The following is a 22,678-nucleotide window of genomic DNA, read 5'->3' as shown; positions in this document are numbered from 1 at the left end:
GTAATGGAAATTAGCACAGTATCCGTCTTTAGAAAATATGACCTGCCACAAGAATTGTCTATTAAAATTGAAGATTTATATACCTTTTTTGGGGAGGGGTACCAGGGATGGAACTCAGGGGCACTTGCTCACTGTGCCACATCCCCAGCCTGTTTTACATTTTATTCAGAGGCAGGGTCTCACTGAGTTGCTTAGTACCTTGCTAAACTGCTGAGGCTGGTTTTGAATTTGTGATCCTCCTGCCTCAGCCTCCTGAGCTACTGGGATTTCAGGAGTGCGCCACCTTGCCCAGCAAGATTTAAATACTATTTGACTGAAATTTCACAGCAGGTATTTGCCGTAGGGAAATTCTTTCCTTTGTGCACCTGCAGACACAACACTTTGTAACTACAAACAGCAAAACAACCAAAATGTCCAGCAAAATTGGAATGGACAAATACAAAAGAATATTGTTCACAAATAAAAATGAATGATCTTCAGCTACACACATATTGATGTGGATAAATCGCAAAAGCAATGTGCAGCTCAAAAGGCACATATAATATATACACTCATATAAATAATATAGAGGTCACAAATAAGTGAAGATATTTATACTATTTTATGATGTATAGTTTAGGAAGATTTACCTTTGTGATAAATAAACTATAGAGAAAAACAAAGAAATGATTGCTCAAAGGAATTTTGAGACATTGATTTTAGGAAGGGAGAATAGGCCCAAGCAACCATCTGGGGGTGGGTATACTGGGAGCTTTAAAGTTCTAAGATATTCTATTTGTTAGGTTGAGTGGCATTTATTTAGTGGTCAGTTAATTATTAATTTTAGAAACATGTATATGTTATATGTACTCTCATATTTATAATTTCTCAAATATGAAAAACAAGGGCTTATATGAAAGACTCAGTCATATTTATGAATGAATAAAACTAGCAGAAACCTATTTATTTATTTATTTTTTAAGAGAGAGAGAGAGAGAGAGAGAGAATTTTTTAATATTTATTTTTTAGTTCTCGGCGGACACAACATCTTTGTTTGTATGTGGTGCTGAGGATCGAACCCAGGCCGCACGCATGCCAGGCGAGCGCGCTACTGTATGAGCCACATCCCCAGCCCTGAAACCTATTTATTTTATTTTATTTTTGGTATTGGGGATTAAACCCATCCAGTTGAGTCACTGGGAGTAGAGGAATGTGCTAGAAACCTACTAACCAAAGTCTACCAACCAAAAATAGAAAAGTCCTCTAATGATGTAAAATAATTTTATTTATTTTATTATTTTTCTTGAGGTACTGGGATTGAACCCAGGCCCTCAGTTTTGTTGGCAAGCACTGTACCACTGAGCTACCTCCCCAGGCCTGGCAAACATTATTTTTATATAGTACTATTGATATGACAGAGTAGGAGGCAAAGTTTACATTCATTTTAAAGATAAAACATGAGACTTCAAAGATTGAGTGAGGGATGGGGCCAAATGCCTGAATTCCGGAGTGAGCATTCAGATTTATTCTTTCTCTAAGGGACATTTTGACAGAAACTGTTGAGAAGCCTTGGGTTTTCTGACCTACTTGAAGACTCAGTATTTCCTGAACACATCCTGTTTCTTCTTACTCTATGATATTGTTCCTGCCGTTATCTCTACCACAAACTTTTCAAGTCATAAAATTGCCTTGGTAAAGAGGGAGTGTATGATAAGGCCACTGTTTCTTGCCTGGAACTAGCATGATTTCAGCCTACAATCTGTGTTGTCACAAAAGGGAGATGATCTTCTTAGGTTTGTGCAAGATTGCTTTGATCCGAAATTGAGGACAATACGAATGTTGGTTCATCTTGTCCACGAAATGGTATAGCCTATGAGGGAACTGTTTCCAGTTCATAGCTGGAATTCGTCAATCTAATCCAATCAATCAAATTAATGGACTTGATTAAATTGAATTAATCAATTGATTTGATGAAATTGGTTGCCGCTTAAAATTATTTTTGTTATTTAGAAAAAGGAAAAATTATTTTCGTTATTTAGAATTATTTAGCCCCAGCAACTTAGTAGGGAATTTTAGTCAAATTTCTAACAGATGGTGGCTATTCCTTATATTGCTAAAATCAACAGAATTGTTACTTGAATTTTTACTGGTAGTTTCAACACTTAGATGCTAGTGGCATTGGAAAGTGGACCGTTAGAATATTGCAAAAAGGAACTTATAATATCCCTGAAGTTTAGTCTCTCCCCACCTCTCACTCTAAAAATCATAGCAGGAAGATGTATGTCTTGTTACCACATACCAGCCAACCTGGAGTCAGTGAGTCTCTCACCTATATAAATTGCTCATTGTGTCAAAGGACACTCACAGGTGGAGCAGACTGGGTGAATGTGTTCTCTATTGCATTTGCTTTCTGTGTCCTGAGGACAAGAGACTAGAGTTTCAATGCCTGTCACTCCTGCTTGCTGGGTCTTGAGGTGTCCCTCCCCCTTCCTGTGTATGTGATCTCTGACATTAAAAACCTGTTTATTGGGGCTGGGGATGTGGCTCAAGCGGTAACTCGCTTGCCTGGCATGCATGCGGCCCGGGTTCGATCCTCAGCACCACATAAAAAACAAAGATGTTGTGTCTGCTGAAAACTAAAAAAAAAAATTAATTTAAAAAAAAAAAAAAGGGGCTGGAGATGTGGCTCAAGCGGTAGCGCGCTCGCCTGGCATGCGTGCGGCCCGGGTTCGATCCTCAGCACCACTTACAAACAAAGATGTTGTGTCCGCTGAATACTAAAAAAAAAATAAAAAAAAAAATAAAATTTGGGGGCTGGGGATGTGGCTCAAGCGGTAGCGCGCCCGTCTGGCATGCATGCGGCCCGGGTTCGATCCTCAGCACCACATACAAACAAAGATGTTGTGTCCGCCGATAAATAAAAAATAAAATAAATAAATATTTAAAAATTCTCTCTCTCTCTCACTCTCTCTTTAAAAAAAAAAAAAAAAAAAACCTGTTTATTGAGTGCCTACCATCACTGTGCTGGACACCACACAGTGGAACCAGGAAGGGGTAAGACAATATTTGCACTTCAGGAGCTTTAAAGGATGGTGAGTGTGTTTGTGCATAGATGTGTGGGAAGATAAAGTCGAGGGAGGTCAGAAAGTATATAAATAACTGGAACATAAGGCAAAGCACTCATGTTGTATGCAGGCACACCAGTAACATTTGTGAGATTAAGAGATGAGGACAAATTGAGACCCATATGCAATTAAATCTTTAAAAATTAAAATCAAGTTAATAACACTCTAAAAATATACCTACAAAACTCAACAAATAATTCTTCATAACAACTGTCAGGTCCATGGAGGTGACTAAGGAACAAAGCACCAAGCAACTCTCCCTCAAAAGAAACACCTATCAGGCACTGACAGAACTGCCTGTCAATCAGCGGTTTTTTGTGTGTATGTGGTAGTGGCTATGGAATCCAGGTGTGCTCTACCAGGGGTCTCCTAGCCAATCCTTGATCTTAGCCAGCTCCCCCGCACCAACTCTAGTAGGACAAGGGACTCTAAAAACCTATTTTCCTGTTCCAAGCCCTCCTTTCCTGCCCTAAACCCAATAAAAATTCCAGTCTGGTCACTTGCTTCTCCTCAAACCTTCTTCCCACTCTGCTAGTCTGAGAGTTCTGCCCAGGAGGGAAATCTCAATAAAGCTTCATTCAGTGACCTTCTTAAATCTGCCTCTTTTTGGTCACCACTGCCTGATCTTACAACAACCAAATATAAAAAACCATATATATGTGTTTTTTTATATGATGGAAAGAGAAGTGAAATGCTAAAAATGACAGAATTCAAATATTATGGCATGTTTTGGCTAAAGATTCAGTGATGTTTGGATGAGGAATAAGATTAAAACATGTGGGCTGGGGATGTGGCTCAAGTGGTAGCGTGCTTGCCTGGCATGCATGCGGCCCGGGTTCGATCCTCAGCAACACATACAAACAAAGATGTTGTGTCCGCCAAATACTAAAAAATAAATATTAAAAAAAAAGCACCAGAAAATTAAAACATGTAATGCATATATCGCCATGTATTTATTATATAACTTATTTTGCCATCATTTCAACAACAGTCATTAATTAGGTTATCATGAAAGCTTTTATTTATCTTCTATCTAAAGCAATCATCTAAAGGATTAGTACAAAAAATGTAATAAAACTTAAAGTGTACAAATCTGAATGTTATATTTTTATTAAGAATGTCAATCTCAGGGGAGCGGGGATAGTAGAGGATAGGAAAGTAGCAGAATACAACAGTTACTAGTATGGCATTATGTAAAAATGTGGATGTGTAACTGATGTGATTCTGCAATCTGTATTTGGGGTAAAAATGGGAGTTCATAACTCACTTGAAGCTAATGTATGAAATATGATATGTCAAGAGCTTTGTACGGTTTTGAACAACCAATAAAAAAAAAAAAGAAAAAAAAAAGAATGTCAATCTCAAAAAAAGAAAAAAGAATGTTGATATCAAAATGTAAAATAAGCTGGGCATGGTGGTGCATACCTGTAATCCCACTGATTTAGGAGGCTGGGGCAGGAGGATCTCAAGTTCAAAGCCATTCTCCACAAAAATGAGGCGCTAAGCAATTCAGTGAGACCCTGTCTCTAAATAAAATACAAAATAAGGCTGGGGATGTGGCCCAGTGGTTGAGTGGTCCAGAGTTCAATCCCTGGTACCCCCCCAAAAAAGTAAAAAAAATATTATTTTCATATCTTTTAAAAATAATCTTTTGTGTGTATGTGGTAGTGGCTATGGAATCCAGGTGTGCTCTACCATTGAGACACACCCCAGCCCTTTTTATTTTTTTTATTTTGACACAGGAGCTCCCTCAAGTTGCCCAGACTTGAACATATGATCCTCCTGCCTCTGTCTTCTGAGTCACTAGGACTGTAGGTGTGTTTCACTGCACCTACAGAAAGATGTCTTAAAATATTCTTATCTATTAAAAGTTAACAAAAGAATAAAATTTTAATTAATATTATTTTAAATAAAATTATTTTTAAGTAAAGCTGACATTTAAAATATTTTTCTTTTTGTTCAAAATCTTAAATATACTAAAGCACACAAATCTTAAGTTGGAAGAACTTTTACATGTGCATACAGTCATGTAATCACCACTTAGAGTGGGACACTGAATATTTATTTTTATTTTTTGGCAGTATGAATTGAACCCAGGGCCCTGTACCTGCTAAGCATGTTCCCTACTACTGAGCTACACTCACAGCCTGACACACCCACAGGCTTCCTCATGCCAGTACTTCTAGCTCATAAACCTGCAAAAAGCAACCACCGTCCAAGCTTCATGGCGCACACCTGTATTCCCAGAAGCTCCCGTAGCCGGACGTGGCAAGTGGAGGTCCCACCGAGATCCAGAAAGCAGGGGTAAGTGGACGAGGCTCACCTTCTAAGGGAGAAGGGGGAGGATTGGTTTAAAGATAATTTAAAGAGACAGGGTACGTACCATGGGTAACTCAACAGCGAAGCTTCGTCTGGCCAATGAAGTTAAAGAACTGTTAAGCAAACAAGGAACAGGAATTAAGACTAAGACAGTAACCAAATTCGTTAAAAATATAGCCCAGGCTTGTCCATGGTTTCTGACAGGAGGTTTTCTTAATAACAATGATTGGGATTTGGTGAGACAGGATCTGACACCTAGTGATTGGCAACAGCTATGCAGGGCTGTCTTGTCCAGAGGGGATTTTTTACTGTGGAAAAGTGAAAATCAAGAGAGGTGTCGCGAGCTAGCCCGAGTCAATCAGGAACATAGAAATGTTAACAGGATCAGGACAGTATGCTGTCATAAATCAGCAAATTAATTATGATCCTGGGGGTCTATGCTCAGATAGCCACAGCAGCAGTTCAGGCCTGGAAGGCTCTACCTGTTTCAAATGCTGAAACAAAAATTTCAAAAAATTGCTCAAGGACCCTCTGAGCCTTATTCCGACTTCTTAGCCCGTGTTGCAGTAATTCACTTGCAGGTCAGCATGGGAAAAGAAAGAAGAAACAGAGCAAGCGAATCAGCAGAAAAAAAAAAAAAAAGTCCTTTATTGTGTACAAGTAATCTTTTTATAGTATTGTGAACAAAGAAGGCAGCCTTCCAACATCAATAAATCAGGTCTTTCAGCTAATTAAACATAGCATACAGAAGTTTTACTTTCTAATCTGGGCTAATCTACTTTCGGCCCAGAGTATGTTGAGCTCTGCTCTTTGTTAAGAACAGATAATAAAATTTTTCTCAGCGCTCTCCTAGCCCACTTGGCAGAACATCCCGTTTGCAGGCAAGTCCTCCCAAGGACAGCAGACACCTCGTTTTCAAGCATGTCCACTGTTACCTTATCTAAACCTTGAAGGAGCCTCTCGTTTGTAAGCAGGCATGTCCGCTGTTACCTATCTATACCTTGACAGAATATCCTGTTTGCAGGCAGACTCCATCAAGACAGTAATAGTAATGCAGTTATATCTGATTCTCTACAGCCCGACTGATGCAGTTAGCAGGAAAGATATTCCCTAATTTGGAACAAGCCATGCTGGTCACTAAACAATTGGCCCTTTGCTGGAGGGAACTGTGGGACTGATACTGGGGAGGGGCAGCACTCTACATAAAAGGCTCAAAATTCTTACAAGTGTGGTTGATGGTGATTACCACGGGGAGTTAAAAATTGTTGCCGAAGCTCCCCAAGGGATGGTTATCATTCCTCCCGGAGAACGCATAGCACAATTATTGCTGCTGCCCGCAGGGTCCCTATAAGCCGCGCCCTACAGGCAGCCTGGGGTAATGGCAGTTTTGGTTCTACCCGCACTCCTCAAACATTTTAGGTAGCACACTTGGACTCCCGACTACAGTTAACCATTAAAATACAGGATAAAATCTTCAAGGGGATATTAGATTCAGGTGCTGATGTCTCTGTTATCTCTAAGAGACAATGGCCATCTGCTTGGCCTCTCCAAGATCCCTCAGCTGTATTACAAGGGATTGGGACACTGTCCAGACAGTCCGGGCCCCAGAATCTTCACCATGGCTGATTTTAGGACTTTCAGCAAAAGAATCTCTACAAAAGAGTTTAATTTAGATAAACTTCCACTTTTCATGCTGCCCTGTTTTACTTGACCACTGTCTGAAAAAATCAGCACTCCAGGTGCTGGACACCCCCTTACCAGTTTTTCACAAAATATGTAAACAAGGCCTCTGGCCTTGAGCTGGGTTTCACAGTGCTGACTACATTTCTAAGATAAGAGAGTTACTAACTGGGCTCCATGGTAACAGCTGGCAGGGGGAGGAAAGAAAAGAAAAAAAAAGTTCTCCCCCTCTCAAGTGTCCTTGAAGGGTTAACTTGCCCAGAACAAAAAACAAAACAAAACAAAACAAAACAAAACAAAAAAACCCTGCTTTTTGTGAACTTCTGCAGACTGTGACCTTCTGAGCCCCTCCCCTCATGCTGGGTGCAAAATTCTGAAACTATCTAAATTTGGGATTCAGGAAATTAATTGATTATGGCAGAAGCTGTGCGCTCTGAATCTGGCTGCAACCAAATAAAACTGTTTCCCTATATTCACTGCTATCTTAGGTGCCTTGCCTTGTCCATCCCTGCAACAATATAATTCTATATACTTAAACATTGTTAATGTTTTCATGAAATGGTCAACAGGTGTGATTAATTGTGTGCTGCAAATAAGAAAATATCTCTTATTAAAATGGAATAATTTGCCTAAGTTCAGAAATTTACAAGGATTTTTTCAAAATGTGAATAAGGAAGGACACAGTGGTTATTTTCAGCCTTACGTAGTGGCTGGACTCCCCACAAACCTTTGGGGAAGGGACCTACTTCAACAAAAGGGAGCTATCCTCACCACTCAGACTCTAAAAGGGAGCAATAAATTTGTTAATGATATGATGTTAGATATGGGATGGCTTCCCAGAAAAGGACTGGGGAAAAGACATGAGGGAAGGGCAACGCCTGTGGATCCTACAGAGGAAATCACCCGAAGTGGTGGGGACCGGAGGGGGCTAGGAAATTTTTCCTAGGGGCCACTGAAGTGTGGCCACGTTCTCTATCTATTACTTGGTTATCAGATGACCCTGTGTGGATAGAACAGTGGCCCCTAACTAAGGACAAATTGCAGGCCGCGACCCTTCTGGTTCAGGAACAGCTTAGGATGGGACATGTGGTGCCTTCCACTTCCCCCTGGAACACTCCTATTTTTGTCATAAGAAAGGGGTCTGGAAAATGGAGGCTCCTCCAGGACCTGCGGGCTATTAATAGTACCATGCAGCCCATGGGACCTTTACAGCCAGGACTACCTTCCCCACGGCTATCCCTAAAGATTGGCATCTTATTATTTTGGACCTAAAAGATTGCTTCTTTTCTATTCCCCTGGCCCCCTAGGATCGCAAACGTTTTGCCTTCTCTTTACCATCAACAAACTTTAGGGAACCCTACCAGTGGTTTGAACAGGCCCACCAACATCTTAAAACCTATTTGCAAAAAACAAAAGAGGGGGAGATATACCAGAGTTGTCAGGGACCACATGCACTATTAAATATAACTCTATTCACTTTAAATTTTTTGCTCACTGACGCCGAAAGCCGTACAGCGGCGCAGCGTCACTTCTCCTCTCCCACCATGCAAAAAGCACAGATTAGATGGAAGGATCTGGCTACAGGGAAGTGGCAACCCCCTGCTCCACTCTTGGCTAGAGTGAGAGGAGCTGTATGTGTCTTCCCTCCAGGGACGGAAAAACCCATTTGGGTCCCAGAACGTTGCACAAGACCGGTGGACGCAGACTCGGGAAGGAGCGACGACCCTGGGACTTCAGGTTCGGCCATTTTCGCTTCTCCAAAGGAGTGACAGAATGAGTTTTGTGGGTTGGATCTTCCTTATAACAGTCCTGGTATGCAGGCCTGTGGATGCAGGAATGGGTCCCCCACCAGGTAATATCTACCAGCATCTTTTTGGGACCCCCTGCGAGTGCAGGGGAGGGATTTGGAATCAGGCCCCCAGTAGTTGGACTCAGACGGCTGATTGTGTTACTAAGGTAGCCTACTTCCGGGTTGAAGTTCATCAACAAATTGGGGGATTTCACCACCCTGAGTGGGTATGCGTGAACAAACCAAAGATTAACCCCCCTGGTACCGAAAAAACCCTCAGTAACTGTTCCACAACTTGTACTTATACTTCAGCAGTTCATGTCTCCTGCTATGAGATGGCCTCGATTTGTGTACACAAGGGACAACAGTATTTTGAGGCCAGATTGACCGAGACCCGGTCGGGGGAGGGGGTGGGAGTAACTTATCACTTCACTCCGTCTCTTTTTGGCCAAGGGGGAGTTGAATCTAAACTCCGGTTGGCTGGGTGCCAGGGTGAGGTTGGTAAGTCCTCCTGTTGGCCCACTGTAGCCCCTACAGGGATATCTGATGGGGGGGGGGGACCTACTGATTCTGTTAAACATCTTCAAATCATTAGGCTTTTGAAACCACAGGTCCCTGACCTCATTTACCACCCCTTGGTGCTGCCTAAGTCTCAGCTCCCAGATCTAGATGTCAAAACGTGGGATATCTTAAAAACCACCTTTTTCTTACTTAACAACTCTGATCCCATGCTTGCTAGTGACTGCTGGCTCTGCATGACAACAGGGGTGGTCATGCCCTGGCGGTTCCTATCAATGTCACCATATCTGATGATGAGACCTGCCAGCCCGGATTGCCTTTCAAGGTCCAACCTATGGGCACTTTTACAGAATGTCTCCTGGGTATGATGCAAAACAACGCCTATGATGTTGATGTTGGAGTAACTTCCTTTGGAAACTGTTCAATTTCAACAGCCAAGAAATATTCCTCACCCACTCCAGCCCTCTGTCCCCCTAATGGCACTGTTTTTATGTGTGGTGGGAACTCTGCCTTCCCCCAACTCCCTGCCAACTGGACAGGTGGCTGTGCTCTCGCCTTGCTCCTCCCTGACATAGCCATTGTCCCTGCGGATGAGCCCCTGCCCATCCCCAGCCTAGACACTCTAGTGAAAAGACACAGGCGAGCTATACAGGCTCTACCGTTACTCGCCACACTGGGGATAACGGCTGCTGTGGGCACAGGCACAGCTGGACTGGGTACAGCGATACATTCTTATCGCCGTCTATCTCAGCAGCTTATAAATGATGTGCAGACCCTATCTGGCACTATTAGGGACTTACAAGACCAAATTGACTCTTTGGCAGAAGTGGTCCTCCAAAATAGGCGAGGCCTAGACTTACTGACTGCCAATCAGGGGGGGAATCTGTTTAGCCTTAGGAGAAAGGTGCTGCTTCTAGGCCAATAAATCGGGCATAGTTCGCACTAAAATCAAGGAGCTTCAAGAGGACCTAGAGAAAAGGAGAAAAGAGTTATTTGAGAACCCTCTTTGGACTGGGATGAATAGGTTCCTGCCCTACCTTCTTCCCCTCCTGGGGCCCTTACTGGGTCTTCTTTTGATTGCAACCTTGGGACCTTGTATTGCAAATAGGATAACTCAATTCATTAAGGACCAGATTAACATTTTAACCTCCAAGCCAATACAGGTTCACTACCAACGCCTGGAGATGGACGACTCCGCCCACGAGGTGTACTTACGACCCATCCAGAGATGAGATGTAACTGGACAGGAGCCAATACCCGAGCCCTCCTATGTATGCCTGCTTTTGCCCAGGTCCCTAATTACCCTGCCGACTTGGTGCTGTCATCCCAGACCCTTACGTTCAGAAAGCTCCCTGGTCATAGCTATCCCACTGGCAAAGATGATGACTGGGATCCGCAGTTGTGTCCTGCCGGCCATAACATCCTAACTGAAAAGTGTCCATTTACATAGGAAAAGAGCTGATCTTGTAGTACCCAGTGACGGGCAACTTCCACCACTGCAACCTAAGCCAGGGGAATGGGGCCTCCCCAGAGACGGGTAAGCAGTGCAGGGGCGGTGAACAACCTAAGACAGGGGCTACTTGATTCCCTTTGACATGCAAAAAACAAAAAAGGGGGACTTGCTGGTAGCAGGCCCGCCCTGGCCCCCGGGGCTCAGCCCCCAGTTCCTTGTTCTGCATGTCAAAGTGGCCAGCTCACAGGGTTGTGAGGCAGGTTTACGGTTTCCCGTTTATCTGACTCAGACATATGTGCCTCTTTGGGAACATCTTGACCTGTTCGGAGCCTCCCGATAGGGGACTATGACGGTAACCCAAGGACGCAGTTATTACTTTTCCCTCCTCAATTTTGAATCATTTCCCCAGCTGTTTCAAAAGATATATAAGAGGAACAAATTTGGCAATAAAGCGCGGCAGCACACGCTTCCTCCTGGATGAAGAACCTTGGTGTCCTGTGTATTTCTTAACCTCGCCCTCCCTTGCCGGGACTCGGCTCCCGTAGCCGGACGCGGCATCAATCTGATCGGAATAAAAGAAGAAAAAAAGAAAAAAGGAAAAAAATCTCAAAGGTTGGGTCAGCCAATTAAAAAATGAACCTCAATGTATAAAAGTTGAAGGAGATAGACCTTGGGGAAATGATACCCATAGCATAACTGGCCTTTGAAATATAATTTATAATACTATAAAGAGGTCTTGGAGTGACTGTGGACTAGCTCAGTGTTTACTTAAAAGATCCCAAAGCTAATCAATATTGTAAAATTACACACATACACAAAGAATAAAACCACCCCAAAATCTAACCTTATTACTGCACCATTGTGCATCTAACCACCCAACCATCTGAATCTTAAGGAAAACATAATTGTCTACAAATATGGAGACAATCAAGAAAGTCATGGAAGCTGGGCAGAGTGGTGCATGTCTGTAATCTGAAAGATCTGGGAGGCTGAGGCAGAAGACAACCTCCTGCTGAGGCTGCCAGTCTCAACAATTTAGCAAGGCCCTGTCTCAAAAATTAAAAAGGGCTGGCTATGTGACTCTGTGGTTAAGCACCTCTGGGTTCAATTTATGGTGCTGGGAAAAAGAAAGTCAGAAAGAAAAAGCAAAGTCAAGGAGGACACTAGAGAAGCTGTAGCATGGTAGTTTAGAAAGACTGGGAAGGACTGGGAATTTTCAATACTGAAAGAATGGAAATTTAGAAGGAAGTAATTAAAGTATATAAAACAATGAAGTTTACTAAATATTGATTAAATTACTAAAATTGACTAAGGGATACCTTCTGAACTTTCAAAGAAAGACATACTTGACACAAATAAAATAAAGTTCTAATTTCTTACAGGTAATAAAGTAATTATTTCAAGAAGAGCTTGAAGTCACCAAACAAAGATATCAACACAAAGAATGAGCCCTGGGACAACCTCTTGGGTCCCCTCTCCCTGTGAGAGTTCTGTTTCCATTCTTGAATAAATCCTACTCCTTTCACTCTTAAAAAAAAAAAAAAAAAGTGAGCCTCAAGGTAAATTGTGGATGTTGAGTAATAATCATGTGTCAGTGTAGGTTCATCAACTGGGACAAATGTACCAATCTGGTGGGAGTGTTAAATGAGGAAGGCTCTACATGTATGGAGGAAGGAATTTTTCCAATAAGCTTGTGTTATTTATCTAATAAGGAATAAATCTATTTTCCTTATGAAATTAAAAAATCCAAGTTGGATGATTAAAAGAAACTAGCCACTGTCTTTTGGAGAATCATGGAATAATCTCTAGTAATAGGGTCAAAAAAGATGAACTGGGTCATGAGCACAACTGTGTGGCAGCTCTTCTATTTTTATGGAGAGTACTCATCACCAGTGATGATTCAGGAACTCTTGATGTTGTTTCCTCACATGCGTAGGTCTTGAACTATCATGATATCTATGGGGGTGCCTGGAACGTACTTTGCTATTTAGAGGTATAGAAGATCCTTAGAGTCAAGATGGCATCCTACCTAACTGGGATATATGGTTCTTGCCCTTGTATATGAAGCCTTGTCTTTGTAGAAGACAAGTGAAAAACAGCTTTCAAGCTGAGGAAGTCACCAAGGGAAGGAATGAAATTGTGTCCGATCCACACCTTGCAGTCTTATACCTTCAGTTTGTTTCCTTAATTCATTAAATACATATAACACATGACACATAGTTACTGTGTTGGGTGCTTCAGGAATACTTAAATGAGAGAGGATTCCAACTCCAAAAAATTTTAAGGAACATACCAGGCAAGGTCTGTGTTCTGATTCATTCCATTGCCTCACTCTTAATCTGTTTTCTGTATGTTTGAGTGCCAATGGTGAAGTTACACATGCTTAGGATGGGATAGAGGTTTATTGCATGTTTGGTATCTTTAAGGGGGATGTAGCTCTTTGAAGAACTGAGATCCTTTGTGTTTTGAAATCTGGCTTGGTTCCCCTGCAGTTTCCCTTTTTATCTTCCCTGTAGAAGCCAGTGCCATTGTTCTTTTCCTTCTCCCCATCAAAATTCAGTTGCATCTCTGGGTAGAATACTAGGTGGCCTTTATCTTTGTACTTTTATTAATTTTTAAAAATATTCTGCAGTAACTATGCACTGTTGACATAACAAAAAAAATGTGAAAGCTGTTCTATTGTAAAAACAAAACAAAACTTGATTGCTTCTTGGTCAGTAATTCTCAGTATGGACTAATGTAGCTTAAATATTAACTCAAGTAAAGCTTCTTCTTGTTTTTTCTCCAGGGTGTATTTTCTTATCTTAGCCTTAACTCCAGCCACCTAGCTTGCTAAATCCTGAATATATCCTTCACCTCCACATCCAAATGCTAATAATTCAGTTAATTATTCTTTTAATATCTCTCAGATATGCCTTCTTTCTATCCCACCTGCTACAGCTTTAGTTTAGGCCTTTATCATCTCTCACCTATATTACCACATCACCTTTCCACTTAATCTATCCACCTCCAGTTGCATCTCCTTCTAGTAAGGTCTCCAAAATTATGACTCCCTCCTACTTAATATCCCTTACTGGCTCCCTGCTGTCTGAGAGTCTGAATCAGAATATCTCATAGACACTGGCCTCCAAATTCAAGTCTGGACACCAGCTTTTCCTCTTGCCATTTCTCAGAAAGTATCCTACCCTTTAAAAATAATCACCTGCATGTCTCCTAGATGGTGCTGGCTCTTTCTTGTCTTCTGGCCTTTGACCCTGCTCCTTTGCTTGGGCAATTCCTCCTCTCTGACAACTAAACTCACACTGGTTCAGAAAGCTAGGCTCAGTTATTCTTCTCCATTCTGCCTTTTCTCACCAGAAGTTAGTATTAATTGAGTACTTCTTTAATTTTTTTTTTTTTTAGTTGTAGATGGACACAATACCTTTATTTTACTTATTTTTATGGGTGCTGAGAAGTGAACCCAGTGCCTTATGCGTTCTAGGCAAGCACGCCACCTATGAGTTACAATCCCAGCCCTTTGATTGAGCACTTCTATCTGCCAGGGTCTGCCATGTGAATCTTTGAAAGCATTAACTCATTTAATATTTACACTTTTAGGTAGGCACTTTTTTAAAAAAAAACTCTTTTTATTGTTATACTTATCACATTGTTTTGAAATGGCTCACTTATTTATCTCCCCAACAGACTTGTTAATTTTTATTTGCCTGGAACTAATTATGAGTTCCCTCCACATGTTTTTTGGAGTATGAAGAAGTTGACATTAGTAATTAACCAGGACTTGATCTCAAGGATTGAGTGATATGAGATTTTTCAGGCCAGTGGGGGGGACATGCTTGGATTCTAGATGGAAGTTTTTGGATTCCCTCCAATCATATAATGTGGTATTTGCCTTTGCACTAAATGATATTGCCATCCTCCTAGTTGCTTAAGGAAACAACCTGGAGTTACCTTGTTTACTATGTTTCTTCACACCTGTGCCTCAGGGAAGTATACTGAAATCTTTTAACTTGTATTTCCATAGCAACTCCCCTAATCTATCCCATAGATTTGTCCAATAACTTCCTTTTCTTCTCTGTCTTCTCCTTGTTCCATTTCTGCTCCCCTCCAAATTTTTCTATAAAATAGGTTAACTTAAAAAAGAAGTTTGTCTTTCCTTTGCACTTAACCAAATAATCCAAACAATATGATTAAACTCCTGCTTAACACTACAACCTCAGTTTCATACTTGTGACTCGGCTTGCTCAGTACTCCTGGCCTCCTGTTCCTCAAGCCAGCCACAGTTTTTCAGTATCAGAGCCCTCACACTCATTGCCCTGTCTGGAATGCTCTTCCTCTCTGTGGTTGGCATGCCTGACTCCTCTTCATTTAGGTCTTAGTTCAGGCCACCTCAGAAGGTTACCTAAACTTTTGTCTTCACAAAAGTTATGCAATTAATAATTAAATCTAATTTATGTCTTAAATCTGTCTGCATTTTTTATTTCTTTTCTTTTCTTTTTTTTAAATAATAGCTTTCCCAGTCTTTTTAAAAATTTTTTTTTAATATTTATTCATTTATTTATTTTTTTTTTTAGTTTTCAGCGTACCCAACATCTTTGTTTGTATGTGGTGCTGAGGATCGAACCCGGGCCGCACGCATGCCAGGCGATCGCGCTACCGCTTGAGCCACACCCACAGCCCTTCTTTTTTTTTTTTTTTGGTACCAAATTGAACCCAGGGGTGTTTAACCACTGAGCTACATACATAGTTTTTTTATTTTTTATTTTTGAGACAGGATCTTGCGAAGTTGCTTATGGCCTTACTAAGTTGCTGAGGCTGGACTTGAACTTGTGATCCTCCTGCCTCTCAGCCTCTGGGATCACTGGGATTACAGGTGTGTGCCACCATGCCTGGTTCTCTGAATTATTTTCTCTTTGATTACAAAGCCTCAAGTTTCCTTTTAAATTATTTGATTGTGCATTATGTCATGTCTTTCTCTAACTACCCTGATGTGTTTTCTTCTTAACATTTATCAGTACCTGCAATTGTCTTGTTTGCTTGTTTTATTATTTATCTTCCCTATTAGAAACATAAGCTTCCAAGTGCAAAGCCTGCTTCTGTTTTATTCACTGCTGTATCCCTGGCACCAGGAAAACACAACCAAAATATTTTTTAAAATGAATAAATCAAACAATGAATAGACAAGTGTCTTCTTGGGGTATATATAAGGTGGATATTGGAAACCCAACAGAAATGAATTCCTGTGTTCCTGTTGCTCTTAAACTGGTGGGAGGGGAGAGGTGAAACACAAAAGCAGAGAGGATCTACCAGACTCTGTTTGCATATAGTTGACAGAAGCAGCAATCCCAATTGTTATAGAAGAAACAAACAAACAAAACTGTGCTGGTCTGCCAATGACAGCCAGCGCCTTTTCAACTCAATGCTACAGTGCTGCCTACTATGGGTGTCCAGGGGAACTTTTATCTATCTACTTTGTTCAAAGGTCTACAGAGCCAGGCTTGGTAGCAGCAAGCCTGTAATCCCAACTATTCAGGAGGCTAAACAGGAGGATCCCAAGTTGAGGTTGGTCTCAGCATCTTAGAAGACCCTGTCTCAAAACAAAACAAAACAACAACAACAACAACAACTGCGTATGTACCTCAGTGGTAAAGCTCCTGGATTCGATCTCTCCAACTAAGGGGAAGTCTACTGAGACTAGTGAGTTCCAATAAACCTGATCCATTGGTTTAGGGCTTCTGACCTGGAGGAGTGGCCATCTCAACAGTGATTATTCCAATGGGATAAGTTAAGGGAATGATTAGCCAGGCCAAATAGGATGATACTGGTTTGCTGGCTTTGAGTGTGATTCTTCAGTCTCTATTCCTCTTAGCATTCACTTTTAGCAATCTTTACCCTAAATTCTCCCACATCCTCAACTTCATAAAATCTAAGCAATAAACTGTTGGATCTCATCTACCGTCCTAAATCTCTCTGAATCATTTTCTCTTTGATTATGAAGTCCCAAGATTCCTTTTAAGTTACTTGATTATCTGTTTATTCCATGTGACTTCTTTCTCCTTATCTAGTTCGCATGTTGCTGAAGGGCATTGTCAAGCATGATTTACAGAGCAAAAGGCTACTCATGACAAGGGTTTCTGACTAGAGTTTCTATTTTGTTCCTTGACGATCAGTTTCAGTGTCAATGATCCAACGTTCCAGAAGTGGCTTATGCGAGTCTACAGAAGCAGCACTAGACTCCCCCGTCCCATGCTACCACGCAGGGTGCCTTTTCGAACTTGCAGGAAGTTGTGTTGGTCACGTTTCTGTCCCACATTTGACCGCTGGGTGGAAGTGGAAAGCAAGCTGTTGTCGCCGGTGTCACGAGCGGCTAGTGCGAAGCACCGCTCGCAGGGCGCCAGCGCCAGCGCCAGCTGAAGGCTCTAGCGCCGGGTACCCGCGCGCCCGGGAAGGGGCGGGGCAGTGGGAGGGGCCTGCGATCGCCGGGACCACCAATGGAGTCCCGAGCTCGAGGACCGTGCGCGTGACGCAGGCGAGCCGGCTGGAGGTTGGGGGCGGAGGGGCGGGCGAGTCGGGCGCTTTATCTTCGTTTGCGGCTGGGCTCGCGGCGTTGCGGGCCCTGGCCCCGGGACGTCTTTTGTAGCCGACCTTCCCGCCGCTGTGCAGTGACGGCTTCCCTGCCCCGCCCTCTTTGCCGAAGTCCCCGCAGCCCGGCTGGGCCCCAGGTAATGCCCATGCTCCCACCTTCTTTCTCATTTCCCGTCTGGGTCCCCCCCCCGCCCCAGCCTCAGCCTGAGGAGAAGGGGAAAGAGGTGGCTGCTGCAACTCCGGCTCTGCGGGCCTGGCCTTGTCCAGGGCTGTCCAGTCCCCGCAACCCAGAGACCGGGAGGCTCCGCCAGTCCCCGGGAGTTTGGGAGGGGAGGACGGGAAAGTTACGGTCAGGCATTCATCCACGTTGCTGGCAGTCGTTTAACCTCGGATGCTCGTTTGGTGTCCCCCAGCCCTGTGGCATCTCTCAAGCCAGTAGTACAGAAAGTTACAAATTAGAAGGCATTTTATTCTTTAAAAAGCGAAACCACAAACTGCTTTCGGGAAGTCATCTTTTTGTTGAATTAGGGGGGAAAAATGTGAGAAGGGAAGGATGGCGCAATAAAATGTCAAAATCTGTTAGGTTGTGGGCTCGTGTTTTGTTTTTTAAATATTAGGCTGAAGTTAACTTTTCAATCTTTGACTTTCAATGTTAATACCCATGTAATTTAAATACACACACACGCACACACACTCACACATATATTTTTAGAAGTTATTTGCAAGAAACATCTATAAACTGTGTTCTCAGCTGGACTTAACCTGTGCATAAAAGCAATCACTTGAATAGTTAAGTGGCTGCCCCTTGTTTAAACTATTCTCCCATCCACCCCCGAAGAGTACTTATCTTCTTCTCTCTTAAATACAGAATTCAACTTGAAGATTTTTCCCCCCTCCTTGCTTGCCTTGAGCAGCATCATGAATGACCAGTTAAGGAAGTTTGTGCTGCTGGGGGCCTGGGCCTGGGTTTCGGAAAGAGGTCTGATGCATGGAAGAGTAAGAGGAGTAATTGTGGAGAAAAGCACGTGTCTCCGTGTATCACATGTTTGGAACCCCTCAAGGGTTTCACATTCTCTTAGGTCTGAGTGAGCTCACTCTTCCTGTTGCCAGCTCATTGGAGCCTCTTTTTCCCCTGGCTCTAAAGACTCAAGCCACACTGGCTTTAATTTTTGTTCCTGGAAAGCCTCCTCTTTGCTTATCTGCTTGGCCTTTAAGATCTCCTTCACCTCTCCCTTTCCCCAGTTCCTAAACGTTGTTTAAAACTTCAGCCCAAATATTGTTTCCTTTGGAAATCAAGCTATCTCCTTATCTCCCTAGCAGTCCTTAGTCTCCTTACCAATAATTAATCATTAATTGTAATGAGTATGTTAGTTAATTAGATGCTTTAATTGTTCTCTACTAGTAAATTTCATGAAGGCTGGGCTAGTTTATCTTCTTTATGTCTTCTTAGGGTCTAGACCAGCACCTGGAACAATAAAGTACTTGAGTTAGAGGAAAAAGGAAGGAACTTTGTGTGTGTGTATCAAGGTTTGAACCCAGGGGCACTTAACCACTGAGCCACATCCCGAGCCCCTAGCTTTTTATTTTGAGACAGCATCTTGCCAAGTTGCTCATCTAAATTGCTGAGAGTGAGAGCTTTGAATTTCTGATCCTCTTGCCCCAGCCTCCCCAGCTGCTGTGATTTGTAACAGGTGTGAGGCACCCTGGCCAGCAGGAAGGAATTTTTGAATGAGAAACATTAACTAGGGAAGAGTGGCTGTTTCCTATGGGAAAGAAAAGGAAAAAGAATTTAACAAAGGCCACTCAAGCTCGGTTTGTCAAAGAGGAGCCCCTGTTTTGGAATTTACCACAGTGGATAAGTGATTGTACTAACTGTAGAGATGTAAATCAAATTTGCCCAGGTCCTTCAGTTTTGCTAATTGATTAAATAACCTGGTTCTGCCATATGTAAAAGTTGTGGGGTTGCACTAGGGCAAACTTGTTTGGAAGGAAGAAGGTCAAATATTTTATGTTTTGGATTTAAAATTTTATTCACAGTAGTTTCTCTTTCCCCCTCCTTAAGGGTGATGTCGCAGAGTTCTTTACCAGAATAGGTATTCGGCATTTATTTATTTATTTATTTATTTTTTAAAGAGTGAGAGAGAGTGAGAAAGAGGGAGAGAGAGAGAGAGAATTTTAATATTTATTTTTTAGTATTTGGCGGACACAACATCTTTATACCGTGGTGCTGAGGATCAAACCCGGGCCACACGCATGCCAGGCGAGCGCGCTACCGCTTGAGCCACATCCCCAGCCCCTCAGTATTTATTTGTAATATAAGGTTCTTCTGAATGCTTTATTAACGAGAATGCTACAGGCAGCCTAATGTTGACACTTTTTTCAACATGATTCATTTATTTCTCAAACTGATATTTTTGCTTTCTGACAAGTTACTTATCACACAGAACATTACATAACTGCAGTGCACAGATTAGTTTCTGAAATTCTTTTGAATCAATGTGTTGTATTTAAAAATAGCTACCTAGTCAACTTTATGTCACCAAGGAGGAACATATTTGCACTTCTACTCACTGGCTGTGACTTTTTGAACAAATCTCCTGCTTATCTGAAAATAGAGTGGACATGTTAAATGGGGTGGTGCCAGCCTGTGATGCCAGCTCTGCAAGGGCTACTGGCTAAGTACACTTGATTCCTTCGCTGCTGGACCTCTTTCTTTCTTTTGATACTGGGGATTGAATCCACAGGTGCTTAACCACTGAGCGACATCTCCAGTCCTTTATATTTTGAGACAAGATTTCACTAAGTTGCTGAGGCTGGCTTTGAATTTGGGATCCTCCTGTCTGTCTCCCAAGTTGTTGGGATTACCAACATGCGCCACTGTACCCAGCTAGACTGACTTGTCTTATGATCACTGTTTTCATTTCCTTAACTCATTTTGCAACCCACCCCAGTCTATTTGTCATTGTTCCTGAAACTAACTATGCATGTAGTTAAGTAAATCACAGCTATTAATGTCCTCAAATTGTGAAATATCTGTACCCTGGCCCACTTTCCTTTTTTTTTTTGTTGTTGTTACACTTGAATTTCCATTGACCTTAGATTACTACTTCTTGAATCTTCTAACTTGTTTTCCAGCATTGCTTGCTCCTGGTTCTACTCTACTTTAGGCCTTTTCTTTTTATTGTTAATTCTTTTTCTCTTCACATTTTTTTGTACAGTATGATGGGACTTGTTACATATTCGCTAGTGCTCACAATGTAACAATGTAATTTGGCCAGTATCCCTCCCTAGCAATTTCTTTGGCCGGCCCTCCCTCCCTCTTACCCTCTGGTTCCTTTCCTCTTATTCTACTGATCTCCCTTTGATTTTCATGAGATCCCCCACCCCCACTTTCTTTTTTTTTCTCCACATTTTTTTATTGTTGCATTATAGTTGTACATATTGATGGTATTTGTTGTTAAATTTCCCTCCCCTTTCTTTTCCTTTTTCTCACATATGGGAGAAAACACATGACCATTGACCTTCTGAGTTTGACTTATTTAATGTAATACTTTCAAGTTCCATCCATTTTCCTGCAAATGATATAATTTCATTTTTATTTATGAGTGAATAAAACTCCATTATGTTCATATACCACATTTTGTTTGTTGATGGGCACCTAGGCTGATTTCACAGCTGTTGTGAATTGTATTACCATAATCATGGGTAGGCATGTATTTCTGTGGTACATTAACTTTAATTCTTTAGGATAAATACCAAAGAGTGGTCTAGCTGGGTCATATGGTGGTTCCATTCCTAGTCTTTTAAGGAACCTCCATGCAGATTTCCATAGTGGTTGTATTCATTTACAATCCCACCAAGAGTGTAAAAGTGTTTCTTTTTCTCCACATCCTCTCCAGCATTTATTATTGTTCGTATTCTTGTTGACTGCCATTCTGATTGGTGGAGATGAATACTGACTACTAATGATGTTGAACATTTTCTTATGTATTTTTTTTTTTTTGCCATTTGTATTTTTTCTTTTGAGAAATATCTAATTCATTTGCCCATTAATTGTTTTTTTTTGGGGGGGGGTGTTTAGTTTTTTGAGTTCTTTATATGTTCTAGATAATAATTCTCTATCAGAAGAGTAGCTAGCAAAGATTTTCTCCCCTTCTGTAGGATCTCTCTTCACATTCTTAATTGTTTCCTTTATTGTACAGAAGGATTTTAATTTGATACCATCCCATTTATTAACTCTTGGCATTATTTTCTGAGCTTTAGGGGTTCTACTAAGAAAGTTACTGTCTGTGCCTATATGCTGGAGTGTTGACCTTATGTTTTTTTTTTTTTTTTTTAGGAGTTGCATACTTTGTGGTCTAAATTCCTAGGTCTTTGACCTATTTCGAGTTGATTTAAAAAAAAAAAAAATTTAGTTTTTTTATTTTTTTTTTTTGAGAGAGAATTTTTTAATATTTATTTTTTAGTTTTTGACAGACACAACATCTTTGTTTGTATGTGGTGCTGAGGATCGAACCTGGGCCGCACACTTGCCAGGCGAGCGCGCTACCGCTTGAGCCACATCCCCAGCCCACTACTTTTAGTTTTAGATGAACACAATCCCTTTATTTTATTTATGTATTTTTATGATGCTGAGGATCAAACCCAGTGCCTCACAGGTGCTAGGCAAGGGCTCTACCACTGATCTACAACCCCAGCTCCTGTAGTTGATTTTTGTGCAGGTTGAGAGAGAAAGGTCTCTTTTCATTCTTTTACATATGGTAAACCAGTTTTCACAGCAGTATTTATTAAAGAGGCTGTCTTTTCTCCAGAGTGTGTTTTTGGTAGGATCAGATCGTTGTATCTGTGGATTTGTTTCTGTCTTTGTCCAGAACCAGAAGTGAGTGTCACAGTAGGCCAAGGGCAGGTTCAAGTAGGCTGAAACAAAGGGAGTTTTAAGGGAAAACATGAGGCCTCTAGAAACTGTCTGTTTTTATGCCAGTACCACACAGTTTTTGTGACTATAGCTCTGTACTATAATTTTAAGTCGGGTATTGTGATGCCTCCAGCATTGCCTTTTTTGACTAAGAATTGCTTTGACTATTCTGGGTCTTTATTCCAAATGAATTTTGGGACTTTTTTCCTAGTTCTGTGAAAAATGTCATTGGTATTGTGATGGGGACTGCATTGAATGTGTATATTGCTTTTGGTAATATGGCCATTTCAATAATATTAATTCTGCCCATCCATGAA

The 22,678-nt window shown here is 41.6% G+C and overlaps 1 protein-coding gene across 1 annotated transcript in view; it reads left to right on the top strand.

Moving 5' to 3' along the window:
* Positions 1-17,425: 17,425 nt before the first annotated feature.
* The window catches only part of Soat1 (sterol O-acyltransferase 1), a 55,562-nt gene continuing 50,309 nt past the window's right edge, over positions 17,426-22,678 (top strand). Inside the window, exon 1 of the mRNA XM_076831604.2 lies at positions 17,426-17,583. The gene's annotated coding sequence lies outside the window, so the exon portion shown is untranslated. The remainder of the gene's footprint in view (positions 17,584-22,678) is intronic.

This window comes from Callospermophilus lateralis, chromosome 13 (assembly GCF_048772815.1).
Source record: "Callospermophilus lateralis isolate mCalLat2 chromosome 13, mCalLat2.hap1, whole genome shotgun sequence".
Lineage (NCBI taxonomy): Eukaryota > Metazoa > Chordata > Mammalia > Rodentia > Sciuridae > Callospermophilus > Callospermophilus lateralis.
The sequence above is the reverse complement of the archived record's forward strand: the minus strand, read 5'-3'. Positions and strand labels throughout refer to the sequence as shown.